Source organism: Bos taurus, chromosome 12, assembly GCF_002263795.3.
Source record: "Bos taurus isolate L1 Dominette 01449 registration number 42190680 breed Hereford chromosome 12, ARS-UCD2.0, whole genome shotgun sequence".
NCBI lineage: Eukaryota > Metazoa > Chordata > Mammalia > Artiodactyla > Bovidae > Bos > Bos taurus.
The window spans coordinates 51,086,724-51,111,558 of NC_037339.1; the positions used below are offsets into that span (position 1 = coordinate 51,086,724).

The 24,835-nt window shown below is 36.2% G+C and overlaps 1 long non-coding RNA gene across 1 annotated transcript; it reads left to right on the top strand.

Moving 5' to 3' along the window:
• Positions 1-1,894: 1,894 nt before the first annotated feature.
• LOC132346718 (uncharacterized) lies at positions 1,895-18,397 on the top strand. Its single transcript, XR_009496632.1, has 4 exons — positions 1,895-2,046; positions 11,416-11,534; positions 15,588-15,708; positions 17,944-18,397. It is a non-coding gene; the product is annotated as an uncharacterized lncRNA (long non-coding RNA).
• Positions 18,398-24,835: the final 6,438 nt, after the last annotated feature.

Consider the following 24,835-nt stretch of genomic DNA (forward strand, 5'->3'; position numbering starts at 1 on the left):
CAGATTAGAAATAATCTTTCATAAGCAGACTGTTTAACAGCACCCTTTCTCTAGACCTCCATTAATGTTGGTGTGTTGCATGCAATTGTCTAGAGACCAATTACTTAGAGGCCTGACCCAAACTATAGGAAATAAAAAATGTATTAGCCAATCTGTAGCAAACAGAAGTGCTCATTAAATTAATATTAGTACAAAAACCATACAGAGTATCATGAAAAATACATTGGCTTATAAAGATATCACTTCACCTCATTGGAGGCTTTTAATAACATACATTTGAACAGTACATTGTATTTTTGATGTATATATTCTACTCTAATAAACTTATTTATTGCCACTCGGGTGTTGCAATAATCCATACAGTAACTAGAGAATGTTTCAAGAAATCTGGACTCTTAGTGAGCAGGGAAAGCTTTGTCTTCCTTGTTTTTCAAGAAGGAAACCAAGGCTACAAACTGAGTCCTCTGCAAAAGTCAACACAAGTTGTAGCAGATTGGCATGAAAACTTGCTTCATGATATAATTTGTTTTCTGACTTTCCAAATCACCTCAAATGGAACTCAAGTTCCTCTTTGCAAATGAGACGCTTAGTAGCCAGGGAGCCCTGGATTCAATCTGAGGATTATTTGTTCTACTCCATATTTGTTAGTTTGCTTTCTTTGTGGATCTGTTGTTATTCAGTAGGTTTCTTTTGGCTGGAATATAAAGGACTGTGACTGAAGTTACTCATCTTTTATCTGTCGGCCCTACACAAACACGGAGAGAACACCCAGCCTTTCCTTCACTGAGGTCCAAACACTTGGAAAAAAAACCAATTAGAAGAATCAACAACGTCAAGTTCACATACATTTAAAATAAAGCAATACTTGCTCAAGTTTCTCTAATGTTTACAGTTGACTATGAAATGTATTTTTTTTTTTTGGTTAGATCTTAAAGCTGTTTCTTTAATAGTTTATAAAATTAATGTTTACTGTAAAAATAGAGAAAGAAGGGAGAAGTTCATGTCACACAGTCGCTAACTCTTTGATAAATTTCATTCCATCCTCTTAAGTATTTACATATACTTATTTGCCGAGTTTATTCAACTGATTAAGGAAACATATGCTGATCCTGGGCAATGTGCTATATACACTGTGAGAAGGACTGTGCTATACACTGTGAGAAGGACTGAATAATGTGTGTGTGTTTGTGCATGTTTGTGCGTGTGCATACATGTGTGCATGCACTGCGCTCACGTGACATGCAGTTTGGTAGTACAGAAATACAATGCAGAAAGTCTTATTTGGGGAATAATTTTATATACACATAAAACATAGTGTATACGATAATATATATTTTTATCTTGCTTCATAATATACATAATGAACATATTCCACTTCATTAAAATTTTGTGATGGTATCATTTAAAGTTTATATATTTCTTAGTATGAATGTTCTTTATTTAGACATTTCCCTAATGATAAATATGTTCTTTAGTTTTATTTAGAAACTAAGTAGCAAAATGTTGGTGCTTATATTTTTCTTGTTTCTATGTGCTTTAGGAAAAATTTCTAATTAGGGAATTTGTGTGTCAAAAGCTCAGAAAATTTCAAGATTTAATTCAACTGATTACCTTCCAGAAAGGCTATGGAAATTTCCACTCTCATTGTAGAGTCTATGAGAGAGACAATCATACCATTTCATGCCAACATTCTGTTATTTGAGAAAATTATTACTAACATATTGGTTGAAAATGGCAGCTCTTTGTCTTAGTTTACATTTCCTTGTTAGTAAGTTTGTATATTTCAGATGTGTACACACATGTATAAATATATAAATTTATATTATGCATATGCGTGCATGCTCAGTCATTTCAGTCATGTCTGATTCTTTGTGACCCCGTGGACTGTAGCCCACCAAGATTCTCTGTCCATGGGATTTTTCAGGCAATAATACTGGAGTGGGTTGCCATTTCCTTCTGCAGAGGATCTTCCCAACTCAGGGATTGAACCTGCGTCTCCGGTGTCTCCTACATTGACAGGCAGATTCTTTACCACTGAGCCATCTGGTAAGTTCATATTATGCATATATGAATACATAAAACTTTGTTTTTAAATTTAATAAATTATTAGTTGATGCTTTTTGCTTGAATTTTTTAGAATCCATTTTGTATTTCACTTGTAAGAGTTTAAAATATATTAATTCACTATCATAGTTATGGTTAACTATATTTCCCATTTGGTTTCCCTGCAATATTTTTATGTTGGCTTTTTATGAGCTGTAGAAATTTTAATTTTTTTGTTTTGGTAGATTGATTTTGTGACTTGAAAGCACTGTGCCATCCAGATATCGCTTTTTTATGGTTTTAATATTTTATAGTTCTCTTTTTAATAGATACGGAATTTATCCTGATGTGTTTTATGATGTGAGTAGAACATTGATTTTTTTCTCAATAGTAAATTTGCCTGACATCTTTTATTGAATAGTACATGCCATCTTTTTAATTCAAAACTTTAAAATAATTTTTGAAAAATTTTAATAGCTTTTGCTATACACTAAATAATATTTTCAAGATATATTGATGCCACATATAAAGAAATGAAAATACTGAAACTTGAAAAAGTTAGTCTTTTTGCTCTACTCTCAAGTAGAAAGGCATGCAATGCTGAATTTTCACCCTTTCTTTTTGTCTTTAGAAGTGACATGGTTTATCAATATCACTTGTAAAGCCTTCAAATGCATGTGCATCTAGTTACTCCAGCCAGCTACTTGAAGTATTGGTCAAGTGATGATTTTATGGACTCGAAAGTGTTTTGTATTTTAGTTTTTTCTGTGATTAGATGAATAACAGAAATGGTGCTGCCAGTAAAATATTGCTTTGAAAAAATATTAAGCAGGAAACATCACAGTATATAATATATTCAAATTTGCTAGCTTTGCTTATCAATAGCAACTCTGGACCATTTTTATGCAACTTCTCTATCTTTTCAGAATCTAAAATTTAATGGGGAAGGGGAACACTTGTCTATGAAGTTACAGTTTATCTTTGCATAGAACTCTATTAAGCAAAAAGTCAAATAGTTGATTTGGAATAACTTGGGGTGAAGAAAGTAGATAATTTAGAATGCAAGTGAAGTCAAAAGACTGAAAAATCTCAGGTGGGAAGATAGCCTGAGGGTGACCAGGACCAGTTAGAACTGGACATGGAACAACAGACTAGTTCCAAACAGGAAAAGGAGTATGTTAAGACTGTATATTGTCATCTTGCTTATTTAGCTTATATGCAGAGTACATCATGAGAAACGCTGGGCTGGATGAAGCACAAGCTGGAATCAAGATTGCCTGGAGAAATATCAATCACCTCAGATATGCAGATGACACCACACTTACAGCAGAAAGTGAAGAGGAACTAAAGAGCCTCTTGATGAAAGTGAAAGAGGAGAGCGAAAAATTTGCCTTAAAATTCAACATTCAGAAAACGAAGATCATGGCATCTGGTCCCATCACTTCATGGCAAATAGATGGGGAAACAGTGACAGACTTTATTTTTTGGGCTCTAAAATCACTGCAGATGGTGACTGCAGCCATGAAATTAAAAGATGCTTGCTCTTTGGAAGAAAATTTATGACCAACCTAGACAGCATATTAAAAAGCAGAGACATTACTTTGCCAACAAAGGTCCATAAATCAAAGCTATGGTTTTTCCAGTAGTCATGTATGGATGTGAGAGTTGGACTATAAAGAAAACTTAGCACTGAAGAATTGATGCTTTTGAACTGTGGTGTTGGAGAAAACTCTTGAGAGTCCCTTGGACAGCAAGGAAATCCAATCAGTCTATCCTAAAGGAAATCAGTCCTGAATATTCATTGGAAGGACTGATGCTGAAGCTGAAACTCCAATACATTGGCCACCTGATGCAAAGAACTGATTTATTTGAAAAGACCCCGATGCTGGGAAAGATTGAAGGTGGGAGGAGAAGGGGATGACAGAGGATGAGATGATTGGATGGCATCACCAGCTCGATAGGCATGAGTATGAGCAAGCTCTGGGAGTTGGTGATGGACAGGGAGACCTGACATGCTGCAGTCCATGGGGTTGCAAAGAGTGAGACATGACTGAGTAACTGAACTGAACTGACCAGGACAGCCTCCTGTCAGAGGGACACACTTTCCTTCAGTGTGCCCCATAAAATAGAATTCAGCACTTAGAAATCAAACACAACATGCATAGATATGGGAAAGTTCAAACAATCACTGTGGGATGAAGTGGTGAAGTAGTGGGAGCTTTGTCGCATCAAAACTACGGGAAGATGATGGCTAAATGACACACCATTTCACAAAAGTCACTGAGTACTGTGGTCTCAATGAAGTGTTTTCAAACTCTCCAATAAGCTGATTTTTTTAACAAAAATAACAAAAATTTTTTATCTAATCAGTGTTTTCAGTCTTGAATAAGAATTTGTGTATAGAGTATTACAGTACATGAATTATCTTTATGCATTTTATTAAATTATGTTTCAATGTGGCATTATTGTTGTGCCCTACTACTTCTAAGTGAGGTTTATACTATTATTAAAGTGAATTAAAAACTAGAAAAAAAGATAGGAAATACAGAAATATCACTATGCAAATTTCCTCATTTTCTTATTTTCTCCAAAATTGAGCTTAAATGGCCTAAAAAAGAGAGCTCTAGAGACTGCTAGATAGATTCTTGTCCCCCATATAATGCTGAAATTGGAGAAGCATACCATCTAATCAATGCACACTCGACCACAGCAATTGAATCCTTCTGACTTCTTTTAGAAAGTGGTTTTGGGATCTGTGGACTATAAGTTTTTCCTTTTTTCTAGGTTGAGATTTCTTTTAGATCCAACTAATATTTTCTATTGGGTGTATCAGGAAGCAAAGAGAGGAAACTTAGGAGTAAAAGTGTCTCATCTCTTGAGCTCCTTTTGTAAGCATCAATACCAACTCTGACACCAACAAAATGATTCTTTGCATGCTTATTATGTAGCAGGTGCCATTCTAAACACTTTAGATATATTAACTAATTTAGTCCTCATCAGTGTCCTATGAAGTATTTACAATCATTATCTCCATTTGACGTAGGAGAAGCTGAGGCCTAGAGAGGTTAAGCAGGGTAATGAACTAGAGTCTCAACCAGGGTAATGAAGCTAATAGGTAGAATATAATCTAGTTAAGCAGAAACCTGAAGATTTCCATTAAAATATATGAATAGCTAAAGAAGAAACATTTGATACTGAGAAAATAGGTTTTGAATCAAATGTTTGTAAGGACCCTAGCTAGCCAATTTTTTTTTAATTTTCTATTTTTATTTTTTTTTAATATAAATTTATTTATTTTAATTGGAGGCTAATTACTTTATAATATTGTATTGGTTTTGCCATACATCAACATGAATCCACCACAGGTGTACACGTGTTCCCCATCCTGAACCCCCCTCCCACCTCCCTCCCCATACCATCCTTCTGGGTCGTCCCAGTGCACCAGCCCCAAGCATCCTGTATCCTGCATTGTACCTGGACTGGCAATTCGTTTCTTATATGATATTATACATGTTTCAATGCCATTCTCCCAAATCATCCCCGTCTCTCCCTTTCCCACAGAGTCCAAAAGACTGTTCTATACATCTGTGTCTCTTTTGCTGTCTCGCATGCAGGGTTGTTGTTAACATCTTTCTAAATTCCATATATATGCATTAGTATACTATATTGGTGTTTTTCTTTCTGGCTTCACTCTGTATAATCGGCTCCAGTTTCATCCACCTCATTAGAACTGATTCAAATGTGTTCTTTTTAATGGCTGAGTAATACTCCATTGTGTATTTGTACCACAGCTTTCTTATCCATTCCTCTGTTGATGGACATCTAGGTTGCTTCCATATCCTGGCTATTATAAACAGTGCTGCGATGAACACTGGGGTACACGTGTCTCTTTCAATTCTGGTGTCCTTGGTGTGTATGCCCAGTAGTGGGATTGCTGGGTCATAAGACAGTTCTTGGAGAAGGCAATGGCACCCCACTCCAGTACGCTTGCCAGGAAAATCCCATGGGCTGAGGAGCCTGGTAGGCTGCAGTCCATGGGGTCGCTAAGAGTCGGACATGACTGAGCGACTTCACTTTCCCTTTTCACTTTCATAGCATTGGAGAAGGAAATGGCAATCCACTCCAGTGTTCTTGCCTGGAGAACCGCAGGGATGGGGAAACCTGGTGGTGGGCTGCTGTCTATGGGGTCACACAGAGTCAGACACGACTGAAGCGACTTAGCAGCAGTAGCAGCAGCAAGGCAGTTCTATTTCCAGTTTTTTAAGGAATCTCCACACTGTTCTCCATAGTGGCTGTACTAGTTTGCATTCCCACCAACATTGTAAGAGGGTTCCCTTTTCTCCATACCCTCTCCAGCATTTATTGCTTGTAGACTTTTGGATCGCAGCCATTCTGACTGGCATGAAATGGTACCTCATAGTGGTTTTGATTTGCATTTCTCTGAGAATGAGTGATGTTGAGCATCTTTTCATGTGTTTGTTAGCCATCTGTATATCTTCTTTGGAGAAATGTCTATTTAGTTCTTTGGCCCATTTTTTGATTGGGTCGTTTGTTTTTCTGGAATTGAGCTACAGGAGTTGCTCGTATATTTTTGAGATTAGTTGTTTGTCAGTTGCTTCATTTGCTATTATTTTCTCCCATTCTGAAGGCTGTCTTTTCACCTTGCTATAGTTTCCTTTGTTGTGCAGAAGCTCCTGGTTATAGTTCCTAACCACTGAAGAGTGAAAATTTAGAGTAGGGTGGCATGGGGGAAGGAAGTGATGATGATGGCTAGTGTGAGATCTCAGAATCTGATAACTTCTAGCTGACTATTCTTCCAGCAGATAGGAAACCTATCATCAAGTCTGGGAAAATAAATTTTAATGAAATAAATGAAACAGTAACCTTTGATATTCATTGTTGTAAAAATAGCTAATTTTCATTTATTTTTTTGGATTGAGGAAATATTTCATATTGCTATCAGCTTCATGATGACCCAAAACAAATGAACTTTCTTTTGTAAGGATGCTCAGTTGAGGAGGTGATATATTTTGTGTTTATCCAGCTATTGACATTTTGTCATTACCATCATTCACACACTACATTTTAGAAACTACTAAGAGAAATTGTATTTGCCCACATCCCCACATTGTGACCAAAAAAAAAAAAAAAGAGAGAGAGAGAGAAGAAACATATACAATATTTATCTAAGCTCAAGTTTGAAGAAAGTAGTTTAATTTCTTAGAAAGGTTTTCTTCGCTGGCAATATAATTCTGTAAAAGATTTGACAATATATTGATAAAAAGGCTTTCGCTTTTCTAGCACACACACGAAAAGAGTTCTCTTCAATGGAGCCTCATCTTTCTTTTTCTTTCTCTTTTCTTCATTTTTTACCAAAGGTTTTCTTGTTCTTCAGAAATTCAGTCAGAAGAGCAGGTTTCAGGTGGTAAGAGCTGAAGTTCATAACATCGAGCACAACATTCTGCAGACAGGCCATGTACCATACGTGGTCAAGTCCATAAAATAGCAATTGTTATTATGCATGCAAGTGTGCCCAGTAGTGTCAGACTCTCTTGTGACCCCACATACCACAGTCTACCAGGCATCTCTGTCCTTGGGATTTCCCAGGCAAGAATACTGGAGTTGATTTCCTTCTTCAAATTGTTATAATATCACTCTCAAATTTGATTATTTTAGGGATATGATTATTAAAGTAAAATGTGAATTAATTTTAATAGATAATTCCGCAAGGTACACAGCAATAAAAACTAGGATTATAGCTTTTTATTCTATGTACTTCTCTATTTAGATACAAATTTGTTAAGCAAATTCAGAGAACATTTACCTATAAACTAAAGTTTATTTTACTTTTCTACTCTATTCCCATTAACTCTTTACCCTAGATGTAACTTCTGGAAAAATCTAGTGTGTGTTTTTCTTGAAATTTTTCATAATGTGCAAATATAGATGAATAATGGACGTAGCTATATAGTTCGAGGATTTTAAAAGAATATGAAGTTATAGCATACCTATTATTCTACACATTGCATTTTTTTACTTAATATGTCTTGATGATATTTGCTAACTTATATATTTTAAGTGCTAATTATTTTTTTAAGAATTGTTTTTAAATCACCCCCAACTAGAGTGGGTGACTCTGTACACACAGTCCATGTAAGGAATGTAAGGAATTGAGATACAGAGAAGCATAAAATCAAACGGAAGTGCCAGCAAACCAGTGCTTCAGAGCACCAAAGAGACTTTGAAGTCTAGTCTCTATGGCTATGTATTCATTTTTAAATTTTTTTTCTTTTTTATTGTGGTGAATGCCGCATAACAGAATAAAACATACTATTTTAATCACATTTAACTGTACTATTCGGTGGCACTAAATACATTCACAATGTTGTACGACTCTCACCATCATCCATCTCCTGAAATTTTCATCTTCCTAGACTGAAACTCTGTCTCCATTTAACACCAAGTCCCCGTTTCTCTCCTCTCCAACCCCTGCCCTCTGATCCTTGCAATTGACTAGTGTGCTTTCTGACTCTATGAATTAGACTACTCTAGGGAGAAAAATGGAGAAGGAAATGGCAACCCACTCCAGCATTCTTGCCTAGAGAAACCTGTGGACAGAGGAGTCTGGTGGGCTGCTGTCCATAGGGCTGCACAGTCAGACACGACTGAAGTGACTTAACATGCATGCATGCACTGGAGAACAAAATGGTAACCCATTCCAGTATTCTTGGCTGGAGAATCCCAGGGACAGAGGAGCCTGGTGGGCTGCTGTCTGTGGGGTTGCAACAGAGTCAGACACAACTAAAGCTACTTAGCAGCAGTAGCAGCAGCATCAGGGAGAAAAAAGGGAGGTATAGTTATGTATATTTGCTTCACACTACAGTAATGATTGTTTTTTTCTCTTCACTTTCTCTGAAAACGTACTCATTTTCTGTGCATTTTCTCCCAAGTATGTTCCATGAGCCATTTAGTCAATCGGCCCAGGCAGCAGGGATTGTATGATGCCCCTCATTCCATCAGAGGACTTTCATAAATCCCAAGTCATTTGCTAGCCCTTACCTTCTGAAATCCTCTCTCATTTCTAGAAGCAACTCAAGTCACGATAAACTTTGTACTTTCACCTCTAGCCTGATGCATTTCCTTTTGATTCTTTGAAGGCGATCCGGTGTTATCACTTGCATACTTTTGTTATCCAGTAGTGTCGACACTGTTTGTCAGAACACAAAGCCAATGGCAGAAAACGAGTCCACAGCTGAGTAAACACTTGTTGCAGAATATCCTCAATGCTGGATAAAAGGGTAGAGAGTCTTTGCTCAGTAGAATGTGCCTCACCGGTTCTCACTGACTGCAGATTCAAGGCATGGGAAAAATACAAGGACACATTTACTGACACATACATAATATTTACTGTAAAATATTATGATATAGACATACCACAGGCACAAACTTATATACAATATTCCTTAGTGGCTCAGATGGTAAAGAATCTACCTGCAATGCAGAAGACCTGGTTCAGCCTGGTGCTCTGTGATGATCTAGAGGGGAGGGTTAGAGGGGGAGGCTCAAGGAGGAGAGGATTTATGTATACCTATAACTGATTCACTTTACTGTATAGCAGAAACTAACACAATATTGTAAAACAATTATATTCCAATAAAATTTAAAAAAAAATTAGAAGTTACCAACTCAGCAAGGACTTGAAGGGCTAAAAGCCCCCCCCCCCCCAAAAAAGAAAAAAGAAAGCAAAATAGGCCAGTACCAAATTTGGTACCAGTTTTCCCTTTAAATCATTTGCCTATTCTAATAGAGATCACTGAGATGCTTAGAAGCTGAGAAAATCTTCTGTCAGTTTTGGGGGTGGTATAGAATTAGAAACTAGAGTCCAGGGACTATCAAGAAGGAAGGTCCTAATATATACTGGAGTCCTTCACTGAACATTGATGATGGACTATACCCCCGGAATAAGTGGTTTTTTATAAAGAGTGTCCTTCACAAAGGCCGAAGTTTTGCTTTGAAGCAGCTCGATGCCAGATGGATTAGATCTTGACCATAAATGCCTGCCAGGGTGCTCATTCAGAGACTCAGATTAGCTCTACAACCTTTCAGATGAAATTCCTGCCTTTTAATCACAAACTGGCAATTGGAATGGAAATGAGATTACATGATCAAAACACCGTGAAAAGATAAATGGAAAATAGACAAAGACCCACAGGAAATCCAGACACTAAAGTCAGTGAACAAGGGCTTTAAGATAACTGTGCTCCAGTTCTCCTGGTTACTGCTGTTACCTAGAGTATGAATGCAAGCTCCCCTGGTTGATTTTGCCAGTTCCTGCTACCTGCCCGTGATCCCTTTCAGATCACTTGAATTCCCTCCCTTTGCTTTAGGTGCTGTTTTCTCTAGTGAAGTGAAAGTCACTCAGTCGTGTCTAACTCTTTGCGACCCCATGGATTATACAATCCATGGAATTCTCCAGGCCAGAATACTGGAGTGGGTAGCTGTTCCCTTCTCCAGGGGCTGTTTTCTCTATGGGAATTGCTATTTCCTGGTTGAGTGCATATTTGTAAACTTGTGACTGAAGACACATTTCCAAAAATTGCCCATTTATACTCTCTCTTGTCCAATTCTTCATTACACAGTGCTCTCAAATGAGCTTTTTCCCCAAATCTATTAATATAATAACCTTTCTTCCCATTAACAGTGAAGAATCAGCAGAAACCTTAAGGCAGATGTGAAAGTCAGTTATTTTAATTGGAAACAGCCTTGGGTATTTTTTGCCAGGTTTGGGTGTCCCACATAGAACTACACAAAAGTAGAGACTGGGGATCCCAGACACTTTTCAAGTTTATGTTTTTTGGTAAAAACTGTCTCATTGGATAATGAAGCTCAGTCCCCTAACACAATGGAGAATTAGAGCAAATGGCCTTTCTTCTATGGGCCATGGCATTGGACACTTTCCTTGCTCTCTGGAACCCTTATCCCAAGAAGGAGTTTAGGGCTTCAGTTGAGGACTGAAGATGCCTGCAGGTGACTGGCTGAATCATCTCCAAAAGAACATCCATCATGTAACTTCTACTTACATAAGAACTATAGACAACTGAGGTTTATTTTAAAGAGTCTGTGATCTGCAGACCCCGGAGAAGGAAACTGCAACTCACTCCAGTATTCTTGCCTGGAGAATCCCTGGACCGGGGAGCCTGGTGGGCTACAGTCCATGGGGTTGCAAAAGTCAGACGTGACTTAACAACTAAACCACCATGATCTGCAGAGAATTCCTTACTTGGAAGTCTACTGGTAGGAAAGGAGGAATCTAAGTTCACCTTTGTAAGAGACCATGTAGATGTAGTTGACATTTTTACTGTCCTCTAACAGGCCTGCCCTCTTTGTCTGGTATCAGCAGTGTCCCAACTCCATTCCTGTTCCCTTACCACTCTAGTGAAGCAATCAATAGAGAGACATGGATGGACCTAGAGAGTATCATACGGAGTGATGTAAGTCATAAAGAGAAAAAATAAATATTGTATATTATTAATAATGTATATATGCGGAATCTGAAAAAAATTTGTGTAGGCAATCTGATAGCAAAGTAGAAATAGAAACACACTTAGAGAACAAATGTATGGACACCAAGTGGGAGAGAGGGGTGGGATGAATTGGGTGATTGGGATTGACATATATACACTATTGATACTACTTATAAAATAGGTAACTAATGATAACGTACTGTATAGCACAGGAAATTACTCAATGCTCTGCAGCGACTCAGTTGTCTATGGGAAGGAAATCCAAAATGGGATATATGTATGAGCTTCCCAGGTAGAAAAGTAGTAAAGAATCTCTACCTGCCAATGTAGGAGGTGCAAGAGACACAGTTTCGATCCCTAGGTTGGGAAGATCCCCTGGAGTAGAAAATGGCAACCTGCTCCAGTATTCTTGCCTGGAAAATTCCATGGGTAGAGGAGCCTGGTGAGCTACAGTTCACGGGCTTACAAAGAACTGGACATGACTGAGCACAGCACACAACACACACATGTATACATATAGCAAATTCCCTTTGTTGTACAGTAGAAACTAACACAATATTGTAAAGCTGCTGCTGCTACTGCTGCGAAGTCGCATCAGTCGTGTCCGACTCTGTGTGACTCCATAGACAGCAGTCCACCAGGCTCCCCCATCCCTGGGATTCTCTAGGCAAGAACACTGGAGTGGGTTGCCGTTTCCTCCTCCAATGTATGAAAGTGAAAAGTGAAAGTGAAGTCGCTCAGTCGTGTCCGACTCTTAGCGACCCCGTGGACTGCAGCCCACCAGGCTCCTCTGTCCATGGGATTTTCCAGGCAAGAGTACTGGAGTGGGTCACCAGTGCCTTCTCCGATTGTAAAGCTACTATACTCTAATAAAAATTTTGAAAGTATAAAGATACATTGTCTTTATAGTCAGATAGATAGACTTATGATCCAGGACTGGCCAAATCTGGGTCAGAGTCCCCTATTATATGTGCTTTGTCCTCTTCCCTACACACACACACACACACACACACACCACATCCCATAGGCACACATACATACCGCTGAAGCAGGGAGAGATAACAGAGTTTCTCCCTTTTTCTTTGTTGCTGGAGTTGATAACTGGAATTGTTTGTGACAATACTTGGCCTTCTGTACATCTTATGGATAATGGAGAGAGAGAGATGACCAATCATTTGGTTATTTGATCCCTGAATCTGCATTTGGCAAGTCCAGCTCTAGGCTTGACTTCTCAGTCCTGTGAGGCAACCTATTACTTATCTCAGAAGGCAGGTTTCAGTTGAGTTTTGTCACTTGCACTGAGAGTCCTGAGTAGCCTAAAAATGAGAATGGATGGAAATTATCCAAAATGAAGAGCTGTGTTAAAAAACAGCAGAGCCTCCTCTGACTTGGGGAATAATGAGAAAGCTCATCAGATTCAAAGTAATTCTAGCCCAGCTGAAGTAGAAATGGATTCTAGGGTCTTTATCACAGTTCTACTAACTCTGTACATCAGATACTTGAGAAATATTACACATATTCTTTACAAGCATAGTTTAAAGATATTTCCTCTTGTCCTTTCTAAAGGAGAAGCCACAATAAAAATTGGAGCTCAAGAAATGCATCAATTTTTCAGAATGCCTTTAAGTTCTGTATCAAACAGTGAATTACTTTATGTTAAAGGGGCTTATGTTTTTGAAAATTATTATATAATAGGGATTATTTTAAGTATGTTTTTGAATCATTAACATATTTACTGATTCTCTCCTGTGCTGTGCTGTGCTTATCTGCTTAGTTGTTTCCGATTCTTTACAACCCCAAGAGCCCTCCAGGCTCCTCTGTCCATGGGGTTTCTCCAGGCAAGAATACTGGAGTGGTTGCCATGCCCTCTTCAGGGGATCTTCCCAACTCAGGGATCGAACCCAGGTCTCCCACATTGCAGGTGGATTCTTTTCTGTCTGAGCTATCAGGGAAGCCTGATTCTCTCCTACATATTTACTATTATATAATAGTTATGTAACACAAATGCACATTTACCAAATAGAAATATATTTTTACTTTTACATATTAATTCTTATACAACCTTTAAAAGAAATACAGTTTCATTTCTTCAGAAATATTGTATACGTGAAAGGCTTACCACTATACTGGACTTTTCCCCATTATTTAAAAGTATAAGAGTTTTACTGTAATGTATTTTACTGATGTGTATCTTTTTTTTAGATTTTTGAGGTTGAATGTTTTAACGCCACAGAAAATCTTTCCTACGTATGCAGCACTTGAAAATGTAATCATTATTGAAATGAGTTAATCTGAAACTGTAAAACATGAATTATTTATTTACTGTCAACATCAAGACAGAATATGCTAATTTATTTATAACACAGAAGGGCCAACATATTCAAACAAAATGTGTTTGGGGGATTATTATTAATTAACCAAATTTGATATGGGCATAAGTTTGAGCAAACTCAGCCAGATAGTGAAGGACAGAGAAGCCTGGCATGCTGCAGTTCATGGGGTCGCAAAGAGTCAAATACGACTTAGCAACTGAACAACAACAACTAAATTTTATAGAAACATTTCCAAATTGAATTAAATAAAATAATCATATAATACTGAATAGTTTGAACTTCTATTTACTTTTCAAACAGTAAATCTCTTTCAGTTGACTGCAGATATCATTGTAATGATCAGTTGCTATGTAATAAGTTGATGTTCTCTATCGCTTTTAGATATATAAGCTCATTTGTCCCGGTTTCAAATGACTGCAGACTGCTGTGTTTTTGAGGTGTTTACTTTCATAGTTTTCTGTCTTCTTCCTCACTGTGAAAATCCCAGCTGTCACTTCTATCACTATGCTAGCATTCAGCCTTCTGTTCTCTCTCTCTCTCATCATTATTCTATAAGTCTCATGTGAACCTGGTCTATTTTGGCCTCTCAGAACTCTCTTTGGCTGACTTCTTGATTCTGAAATGTGAGGTTGATGGATACTAGTCCCTGAATAAATGAAGAGGCCATTTAATTCCCTTTTAATGATGAAGAAAATGCTGCCTGTTTTCAGGTGGTGAAAACTGGCATTAGAAACCTCAGATAATGTTGAAAAATATATTATGACCGGTAGGAAAAAAGAATATTTCAACACATTATATAAATAGAAAACATTTTCAGTAATTATGCCTTGAATAAAGAAAGACTTTTGAAGAGTCCTTTTCTGTCCCATTGTTGTTTTGATTTGAAAGGCCCTAAAAGTAAGGGTTTGTTTATTACATTTGTAAAAGGCCAAGAGTGCATGAAAACTTCCCCCAAATGGATTCATCAATAATTCAAGAACAAAGTACAGAGGTTTATACAACATATAAAACTGAAAAGCCAAAAGATAGCATGGTCTAGAAACTCACCAGGGGAAAACTAAAATGACAAATTTGGTTCATCACCACCTTGCAAATGCACGGTGTTAGCAAACACTTGACTTCCTTTTTCTAAAGTGTAAATGGCATTTTATTTAGCTAAAGACATCGACATATGGAAGATGTTTGGTAATTTATGCCAGGTGAATAATTACTTCATAAATTAATGAACAAGCTATTATTGGACATTGACTATTTGCACAGCACACCCCAGGTGGTGTGGGGGAAGCGGTAATCAAGCCACGTCTTGCTGTTGCTATGCCCACGGGACATCCTGCCATCAGATTATAACTGTTTCCTGTCAAAAAGAAATCCTGTTTAAAATTGACAGTCATATATGTTTCAATTTCTAAATGTCCCACTAGAGATAATTAGAAAAATTAGGACAGTAGTATAGCAATGTAGGCAAAGACAAATAATTCTTCTAAAATATGTCTGATTAAAATAAATTTTATTATAAAAAGAGTTTGAGTTCTAGCTGCTCAGAGTATTTTTGGTTTTGTCTTGGGCTTAAAATGGCAAGCTGTTTTTTTTTTCTCATAAAGTTTAAGAGATAGTTAAGAGCAGAATTACAAGAAACAAAATAAATTATTTACTCTATGTTCTCTTTTATGTTCTTTGTTGTATTTAGTTAACTTCTCATATGAAGATGTATATTTGTGGTCAAAAGGAAAAGGGGATTCCTTTGGAAGAATATCTTGTTGTGATCAACCCAAGTGCAAATGGTGAGGTGTCCTCTGAAGTAATTCTGGGTAAGAAATATATATGAAAAAAGGAAGAATGAATCTAGGAAAATATTATATGGTGTGTTTCCAGTAATGCCAGATAGATTAAATATTCTAAAATACCCTTGACACAAAATTCATGAACAGGCTATGTGATAAACAATCTATTGCTGTTCAGTTGCTAAATTGTGTCCCGCTCTTTGCTATCCCATGGACTGCAGCGTGCCAGGCTTCCCTGTCCTTCACCATCTTCTGAAGTTCGCTCAAACTCATGTCCATTGAGTCAGTGATGCCATCCAACCATTTCTCCCTCCGTCACCCACTTCTCCTCCAGCCCTCGATCATTCCCAGAATCAGGGTCTTTCCCAATGTGTTGGCTCTTTGCATCATGTGGCCAGAGTATTTGGAGCTTCTGCTTCAGCATCAGCCCTTCCAATGAGTATTCGGGGTTGATTTTCTTTAGGATTGATTGGTTTGATCTCCTTGCAGTCCAAGGGACTCACAGGAGTCTTCTCCAGTACCACAGTTTGAAAGCATCAATGCTTTGGCACTCAGCCTTCTTTATAATCCAACATTCACATCCCTACATGACTTCTGTAAAAACCATAGCTTTGATTTGTGGACCTTTGTTGGCAAAGTAATGTCTCTGCTTTTTTATATGCTGTCTAGTTTTGTCAACTTTTCTTCCAAGGAGCAAGCATCTTCTAATTTCATGGTTGCAGTCACCATCTGCAGTGATTTTGGAGCCCAAGAAAATGAAGTCTGTCACTGTTTCCACTGTTTTCCCATCTATTTGCCATGAAGTGATGGGGCTGGATGCCATGATCTTAGTTTTATGAATGTTGAGTTTTAAGCCAGCTTTTTCACTCTCCTGTTTCACTTTCATCAAGAAGCTCTTTAGCTCCTCTTTGCTTTCTGTCATAAGGGTGGTGTCATCTGTATATCTGAGGTTATTGATATTTCTCCCAGCAATCTTGATTCCAGCTTGTACTTTATCCAGCCCAGCATTTCATATCATGTACTCCACATATAAGTTAAATGAGTAGAGTGACAATATGCAGCTTGACATACTCCTTTTTCAATTTGGAACCAGTCCGTTGTTTCATGTCCAGTTCTAACTGCATACTTGCCCTCATATAGGTTTCTCAGGAGACAGGTAAGGTGGTCTGGGATTCTCATCTGTTTAAGTGCATAACTTAACCCTAAAGAAGCATATTTTCAAGGACTAGTGATGAAGGTGAACTTGGAAAGGAGAATAGAAAGACACTCTGAATCTAGGCTGTTCTGTAGAGTTTAGAGGAATATTGTATATTTTTATAGTCAAGGGACTTGAGTTGTAATGGCTACATGGAAGTGGAGTGGCGAGATAAGGTTTTAAACTCCTATAAAGAAGGGAGTTTAAATTAAAACCTCATAAATTCTAGAATTCTTAAAGGACAATGTCACTGTATAATATCTCTGCTACTGTCTAAGGAAGATGACAGGCAAGTTTGCCCATCTTGTTTTGTACTTTGAAGAGATTAAAATAAAAATCTACTGTGATAATCTGTCTCTCTATCCCTCTCTGTGCATGGATTTGGACTTGGAATTTATGTACCAATGTGATTTTAGTGAAAAATAAAAATTAATATTTCAAAATGGTTCTTGATGGGCAATACTTATGGGACACCTAGAAGAAGCAAATGTAAAATCTCTCCAGAGAACTCACTCCAACTTAGCTCTCCCAAGTTTCCCATGAATGAAATTTCATCAAACTTGACTTTGCAATTTAAAATAACAAATACAAAAGGAAACAATTATCAATTAGTTATAGTCATTGGAGACCGAAAGAACATATTAAAATACAGAGAACTTTGAACTGTGTGTGTAATTGGATATCAATTATGAAATAGTTATGCTTAATATAATAGGAATGACAAAACATTTAATTTTAAAAAATGAAACAAAGATACCAAAAGAAAACCTCCAGACTTGCAAAAGAAAAACATACTTTCTTTGAAATTTTGCATACATTTTAGAAATTTGACACAATTACAAATGTGAACAAATGGTCACATGTAGATACCCCCAAATTAGAGAATATTCACATTTTTTTCTGAAGGACACATGAAATTTTGCAAAAAATTTGGACACATTATAGATTTATAGAACAAGTTTTAACAAATTTTAAATAATTTGTAGCAGATAAGCAAAAATTTTTTTTCAACTATAATGCAATTAAATCAAGTATGTGCTCAGTCGTATCTGTTTGCAACTCCATAGACTGAACCCGTCAGGCTCCTCCATCCATGGGATTCTCCAGGCAAGAACACTCAAGTGGGATGTGGTGCCCTCCTTCAGGGCAAATCAAGTGTAAGAAAGACTAAAGAAAGGCTAATAGAAAGTAAGTGAATTTTCAAAATGGGAAAAGGCAAGAAGACAGCACTTGAGGCAAAGACAGGGTTTGCTTTCTTATGCAGATTTTCTTATGAATCATTACCATGTAATTCAGGTTATGATTTTTCACATAAAGTCTCTTGGAAAGTTAACAGCATTTTTTGAATGACTCCTTTTTTTCTGATACAATGAAGTTTCACACAAAATGAAAATTAGTTAATGTAGGAAAAAGCATTTTAGCATTCTGATTTCCAAAAAATAATCAATTTACTCCTACAACGGTCTCTAGTTAGAAAATATTATATGAAACAGATTTAAATTTGTATCATGTTCGGGTGACCCCCCCAACCCCCCAAAAAACATTATGCTTTGAGGATTTCACTTAGCAGCAGGATAGTAGTCTAATGATCCCACTAGTGAGGAAAGTATTAATTGATAGAACAGAATGATATTTCCCTTGTTGTATGTTTTTATAACTACCAACTTTCCCTACTATTTTATTAATACTTATTATTTTTAATGTTTCCCTCGAGTTCTAGGAACATAATCCCATAAATGGCCAATAAATATGTTTTTTGTCTTTTTCTTTCCTACGTAAAGCTTATTTTTTTGCTTCAATTCTTACCATTCCATCTGTTTCCAAACAATATCAAATAACAGAGATACTATTATTATTTGATTCATTGATTTAATGATCACATTTCTAGTCAAGCAATTTCAGGAGTAGTTTAAAAATATTCTCAGTGTAGGAACAGTTGTCTTTTGGCTTCTACTTCATTTTAGTTAAGATTGGCTATTTACTTCTTAGTAAATTCACTGTATGGTGACAATTTGAAAACATTTTCGTTATGTTTTGTATTCTGTTTGCATTAGTTTGTGGGTTTTGCCTTTTTCTTGATGATTTTAACATAGTTTTGTCATTTTATTAAATTTTCAAAGAACTCGCTCTTAGATTTATCAATTCCACTGTGTAATATTTGTGTTTCTGTTGTAATTTTTAGTAATTCTCTAGTAATTCCCCAGTGTCCCAAAGGATTGATTTTTTTTTGTATTTATATGAAATTTAAAGTGGAAGCTGAATTTATTGTATTCTTTCTCACTCTCCAACAATATGCACATGTAATTTAAGGTGTTTATTTTTGAATATAACACTGCCCACTCACCTAGCTTTTGATATTTTAGGTTCTTATTTTTACTGATTTACAAAAATAACTGATGGTTATTTTTTTCTCACAGTATTTTTCCTTGATTTAGGAAGGATTTTAGGAAGATGCTTTTTAATTTACAAGATGCTATATTTTGCAATTGACAATGATATTATTAGTTTATGTTCTTTTTGAACAGTAATCAGATAATGTGGCCAACAAAACTTCTGTCTTCTGGACTTTTTATATTTTCCTCATGACCTAAAATATCCATTATTCCAGCATAATGTAGTAGCTGGCTTTCCAATAAAATGCCTATTACCAACAATCATGTCATGGAAATCCACTTGTTTCCTTAGGAAGTATGTTATAGGCTTGAGACTCAAATAATATAGCTATTTTTTCTTGAAACAATTAAAAAATAATTTTTTATTACTCCATCTGTGTTTGAAACCTAAAACTTTTTTCCTGTAGACAAAAATCTATTAGTTTAAGTTAATTTCTTCTCTACAACCCTGTCATAACCAAAACCAGTGGGTTTAATTCAAAGAAAATTTCTTAATCAACTGTATACTATACATTCAGTGTATAAATTGTGCCTTGGAGAAAAAGCACCAATTCCTTTATATAACCAATTATGATAAATACAGTAGGTGAATAAATTACAATACTGTTATTTATGGTTTATGACTATATCAGAAAAATACATACAAAGGTTTCTTTTTTTAAAGAACAGAATGATCTTATTTTCAGCCAAGCATTTGATGGACAATCTGGATTAGTGAAGACAGGCTCATTTTATTATCTGAAAGGAGATGATGGAATTAAAGAAGGATTGAACTACTCTGCACAGGAGGATGAGGTAAATTTGGGGTTTTCACAGTACATTAGAGAGAAAAATGTGGTGGAATTTCCAAAAAACTTTTTAAAGAAAGAAGACAGTCCAAAAGTTATGAAAGAGGACTCACAAGTTAAATATAGAATTGCTACATGACCCAACAATTACACTCCTATGTATATACGTCAAAGAATTGGAAACAGGCTTTCAAAGAAAGCTTGCACATGAATGTTTACAGCAACACTATTCACAGTTACTCAAAGATGGAAAAACCTAAATGTCCATCAAAGATGCATGGGTGAATAAAATGTGATCTATCTGCACAAGGAAATATTATTCAGCCATAAACAGGAATGAAATACAGATACATGCTACAGTAAGGATGAACCTTGAAAATGTGATACTGGATGCTTAGGGCTAGTGCACTGGGATGACCCAGAGGGATGGTATGGGGAGGGAGGAGGGAGGAGGGTTCAGGATGGGGAGCACATGTATACCTGTGATGGATTCATTTTGATATTTGGCAAAACTAATACAATTATGTAAAGTTTAAAAATAAAATAAAATTTAAAAAAAATGTGATGCTAAGTGAAAGAAGGCAGACGCAAAATGCCAAATACTATAAGATTCTATTTATATGAAATGTCCACGAGACACAAATCCATAGAGAAAGAAAGCAGGTTTGTGGTTGCCAAGGGCTGATAGGGAGAGGAGTAGAGAGTGATTGCTTCATAGGTAGGAGGTTTCTGTTTGGAGTGATTAAAAAAAAAAGCTCTAAAACTATATAGTGGTGGTGGTTGTATGACACTGGTCATATACTTAATGCCATTGAACTTAGACTTTAAAATAGTAAATTTTGTGTTATATCTATTTTATCATAATAAACAAGATTAAAGGAAAACACTGCTGAGTTGAACATGATTTTGGTCTGAATACTGGTTTACCCTGAGGAGTCTGTTTCCCACCCCTGTAATTTAAACAGGACTATTTACAGGAAACAAAGTTATTCATTTATCTTTTTAAAAATTTTTGGGAGATAAAGAAAGAGCCCTCCACCAGCTATCAAAGAGAGGGACTAGTCAGTGAAAATTGTCCAAATGAAGGAATATCTCTGAAAGTTAACATAAGAAATCAGTGATAGTGATTGCCACTGGGGAAAGGAACTAGAAGACATGGTTGGGAGAAATTGCTTTTCCTCTATACATTTTTTGTACTTTTTGCACTGAGATTATAGTACCTATTAAAAATTAATTGACTGAAATTTTTCTAATGGTTGAAATAGAAGAGAGACTTAAAAAAACAGATGTCTAATAGGTACTTCTCAGTTTTGTTTGCTGTGAAATAACCTTTTTGTTTTATTCTTTAAACTTCAATAAAACCTATAACACACCAGTGCCTATAAGGTTGTTTGTCTGTTGATTTTTCATCAGAGAAAAGAAAGAAAGTGAGCTATTCTGGGTCCAGGTGGCCAAACAGAAGGGAATAGCCATTGACATGAGAGAAGACTGAGAATTATAATTTATCAGAAGCAGAGAGTAAGAAATGAGTAGAAGAAATAACAGAGCATTGAGTGGTTGGGTTGTCCTTAATGTAGGGTGGGGGCTCAAGGTATTTTAATAGAGACAATCATTAAGTATTATCAATGTTAATATTAGGTTAACACTGATTTAATTTTGCCTAGTGATACAAAATTACTATAGAAGAGACTGCATGAGTTGTGGGTGCTCAGGCAACTAAAATTTATGTCCCCAGTATTATAGAGTAGTAAGACTAACTCCTGTGTATAGCTTGTAAACTTCCATTGTGGTAATACCAAAGGATGAATTTCAGTGGTATCTGAACAGCAGCAGTATTGTTGGAGTAAGCTTCCAAAGTAAACAGTTGTAAACTGCAGAGCCAGTTAAACCAAGAAAAATGATTTCTGAGTATAGATCCAACACTTTTGGTGTATAGGAATGCTCTTTTTACATTGAAGTATGGTTGATTCACAATGTTAATTTCTGCCGTACAGAAAAATGATTCAATGACTCCAGTACATTCTTCAGAATATTTTTTCCATTGTGGTTTGTCACAGGATACTGAACAAAGTTCCTTGTGCTATTCAGTGGGCTTCCCTGGTGGCCCACCATGGTAAAGAATCCACCTGCAATGTGGGAGACCTGGGTTTGATCCCTGGGTCAGGAAGATCCCTGGAGAAACGAATGGCTACCCACTCCAGTATTCTTGTCTGGAGAATTGCATGGACAGAGGATTCTGGTAGGCTATATAAAATAGGTCCTTGTTATATATCCATGCTACATAGAACAGTTTGCATCTGCTAACCCCAAACTCCCAGTCCATCCCTCCCCTACCACCCCTTCTTCTTGGCAACTACAAGTCTGTTCTCTAGTTCTGTGTGTCTGTCTTTGTTTTGTAGACAAGTTCATTAAGTCATATTTTAGATCTTACATGTAAGTGATATCATATGGTATTTGTCTTTCTGGCTTACTTTGTGTAGTACATAATCTCTAAATTCATCCATTTAGCTGGACTACTGAAATGGCATTACTTCATTCTTTTTAGTAACTGAGTAATGTTCCAATGTGACCCTATGGATGAGAGCTCACCAGTCTCCTCTATCCATGGGATTCTCCAGGCAAGAATACTGGAGTGGATTGTCATGTCCTCCTCCAGGGGATCTTCCCAAGCCAGGGTTCCAGGGATCAAATCCCACCTCTTATGTCTCTTGCATTGGCAGGCAGCTTCTTAATTACTAGCACTGCCTGGGAAGCATATATATATGCAGTATATATATATATAGACAGATAGATATCTTCTTTATCCACTTATCTATGATAAACATTTATGCTATTTCCATGTCTTGGCTATTGTGAGTAGTACTGCTATGAACATAGGGGTGCATTTATCTTTTTAAATTATAGTTTGGTTCAGATATATACAAGGAATGGGATTACTGGACCATGTGGCAACTCTATTTTTATCTTTTTAAGGAACCTCCATACTGTCTTCCATAGTGTCTACCCCAACTTATATTATCCCCAACAGGAAGGTTCCTTCTTTTCCATACCCTCTCCAGAATTTGCTATTTGTAGACTTTTTAATGATGACCATTCTCACTGGCATGAGATAGTATAGAATGTTTAATAACTATTTGTGTATCTATTCTTCCCAACTGGATAGCAAATGAGGTTGAAGTTTCTATTTATTTTATGTATTTTCTCAGTGCTAGACAGAGAATAGATCCTGAAAAATAAATTTTTATTAAATGATCCTAGTATTTTTGATTAGGGTCTGGAGAGCAGTTAAGAGGAGGTGATCCATGCAGGCAGCTGAGTAATTCTCCTGACTGTAAGATCAGGCCTGGCATAAAAGAATGCATCAGTATTCTGAATGGAAAGGTCATAGAGCTCTGTGAATTCCTAAAGTGCAGAACAATTAACATGCTCACTGATGGTCATGTTAAAATTGACATTCATCTTAAGAATTTGAAAATCATTTCAAAGGGCATCAAAATATCATTTTTTACCATAAAAGAAAACTAGACTTTGAAGTGAATATATATTTATTTACCATTTCTTGGGAACTTCCACGGACCAGACACTAATATGAGAGACGCAAAGATGAAAAAGATATAATCTACGTCTTCAAATTGTTCACAAAATAGTAACAGAAGTAAAAATATAGCAAAACCTTATCAACATATGAGAAATATGTTTAGTAATATACAACCCAAGTACAGTGAAAACATGGAGATGATATTTAGTATAATTTTAATAGTACCAGAATAATTATAATATCTGTTACCTGTGAATTTCAACTATATTGCATCATAAAAAATTTTGATTTGTGTAATTATTTTTCTAGTAACAGTAGTCCCATACAAAAATTTAAAGACATCTTTTTCTTCTAATAATGCACTGTCCACATGTATTAATGCGTACAACCAGGCTCATACAATTTTTATTGGTTAAATTTGTAGGAGAAATTTATAATGGATTGTATTAGAAATAGAAGAATATTTTATTATACATTACGGACATTTTGGATGTATTGTTAGAAACAGTAGAGCTAGCTAAATATCTGCTTTCTAAAGTAGACTCTATTAGTTTAAGATTCTGCATTTTCCTATGGTGCTTCATTTCAAATTTTACCACTTAGTCATTATCTGTGTTGCCTTGGATACCATGTCATTTGTAAAGCTTCTGTACTATGCAGAAAAGTGTTTCACTTTAGGACTGTCATTTTGCAGAAGGATTTTTTTCCCCACTTCATTTTGTTCTAGACTTTGAAATAAAACACAATGACTTACAGATTCTTTGTGGAGGAGCCCTAGGATTTCCTAGCTTTTAGACTTTCTGTTAAGTCACCTGTAGTCTGTAATCAGTGGGGTTTAATCACAGTCTTGACCTTTCTGGTGTTACATGGTAAACATTCCCATTTTGTTGCACCATTTATGACCTGCTATTGTTTTCTAAAATCTTCTCATTCTCGGTAAAATTTGAGATGTTTTAATGTAATTTTAAGTTTCTAGGTTGAATTCTGTTAATATTTTTCTGAAAGCTTGAAGAAACTGAACTACCCAATTATGAGGCACTTCAATATTTTCTTACCTGAAATTTAACTAGCTGTGAGAAAAATGAACAAAAAAATGAGCAAAAATCAGAACAAAGTTCTGATATTATATATAAAGGAAAGTGACTTATAACATGTCATGTTTGTAATGATTATCTTTTATCACAGAATATCTCATTCTAGTACAAAACATTACTGTGATTGTTAGGCAGTTTGCTATGTG